Source organism: Lethenteron reissneri, chromosome 12, assembly GCF_015708825.2.
Source record: "Lethenteron reissneri isolate LAM-NWPU_2019-01 chromosome 12, ASM1570882v1, whole genome shotgun sequence".
NCBI classification, from domain to species: Eukaryota; Metazoa; Chordata; class Hyperoartia; order Petromyzontiformes; family Petromyzontidae; genus Lethenteron; species Lethenteron reissneri.
The window spans coordinates 231315-233635 of NC_083790.1; positions in this window are offsets into that span (position 1 = coordinate 231315).

Genomic DNA, 2321 nt, shown 5'->3' on the forward strand with positions numbered 1-2321 from the left:
ACCCCGTTACACACACACACTACACACACACACTACACACACTCATATAACAACAACAACAACAACCGCCATTCGCCACTAAGTGGCGGTGACGTCACCACGACGCTTGTGCCAGGCCAAGTGCACCTTGAGGCCACGTAAAGTGTCGAACGCCCGCTGGCAAGAGGTCACGGGGGTACCACACACTACACACACCACACACACACACGCCCTGTTGTTACACACACACTCATACACCCCGTTACACACACACACTCATACACCCCGTTACACACACTACACACACCACACACACACACGCCCTGTTACACACACACTCATACACCCCGTTACACACACTACACACACCACACACACACACGCCCTGTTGTTACACACACACACTCATACACCCCGTTACACACACACACTCATACACCCCGTTACACACACTACACACACCACACACACGCCCTGTTACACACACACTCATACACCCCGTTACATACACTACACACACACCACACACACACGCCCTGTTACACACACACTCATACACCCCGTAACACACTACTACACACACCGCACACACACACGCCCTGTTACACACACACTCATACACCCCGTGACACACACTACACACACCACACACACACACGCCCTGTTACACACACACTCATACACCCCGTGACACACACTACACACACCACACACACACACGCCCTGTTGTTACACACACACTCATACACCCCGTTACACACACACAGTTATACACCCCGTTACACACACACACTCATACACCCCGTGACACACACTACACACACCACACACACACGCCCTGTTGTTACACACACACACACTCATACACCCCGTTACACACACACACTCATACACCCCGTGACACACACTACACACACCACACACACACACCCTGTTGTTACACACACACTCATACACCCCGTTACACACACACACTCATACACCCCGTGACACACACTACACACCCCACATACACACACGCCCTGTTGTTACACACACACACTCATACACCCCGTTACACACACACACTCATACACCCCGTGACACACACTACACACCCACACACACACGCCCTGTTGTTACACACACACTCATACACCCCGTTACACACACACTCATACACCCCGTGACACACACTACACACACCACACACACACGCCCTGTTGTTACACACACACACTCATACACCCTGTGACACACACTACACACACCACACACACACGCCCTGTTGTTACACACACACTCATACACCCCGTTACACACACACACTCATACACCCCGTGACACACACTACACACACCACACACACACGCCCTGTTGTTACACACACACTCATACACCCCGTAACACACACTACACACACCGCACACACACACGCCCTGTTACACACACACTCATACACCCCGTGACACACACTACACACACCACACACACACCCTGTTGTTACACACACACTCTCATACACCCCGTTACACACACACACTCATACACCCCGTGACACACACTACACACACCACACACACACACGCCCTGTTGTTACACACACACACTCATACACCCCGTTACACACACACTCATACACCCCGTGACACACACTACACACCCCACACACACGCCCTGTTGTTACACACACACTCATACACCCCGTTACACACACACACGCCCTGTTGTTACACACACACACTCATACACCCCGTTACACACACACACTCATACACCCCGTGACACACACTACACACACCACGCACACACACGCCCTGTTGTTACACACACACTCATACACCCCGTTACACACACCACACACACCACACACACACTCATACACCCCGTGACACACACTACACACACCACACACACGCCCTGTTGTTACACACACACTCATACACCCCGTTACACACACACACTCATACACCCCGTGACACACACTACATACACCACACACACACACGCCCTGTTGTTACACACACACACACTCATACACCCCGTTACACACATACACCCCGTGACACACACTACACACACCACACACACACACGCCCTGTTGTTACACACACACTCATACACCCCGTTACACACACACACGCCCTGTTGTTACACACACACTGCTGCCACCACGTGTCTGGCTACTCGCCTCGGGAAGCGGATTCCCCTACGAGGGGGCGGGGTGGGGGAGGAGGGCTTTGGGGGGTGACACGGGGGGGTGACGCGGGGGGGTGACGCTGGAGGGGGGGGGATGACGCTGGAGGGGGGGGGATGACGCTGGAGGGGGGGGGGGGTTGTGACGCGGAGTGTGGGGGAGGGGC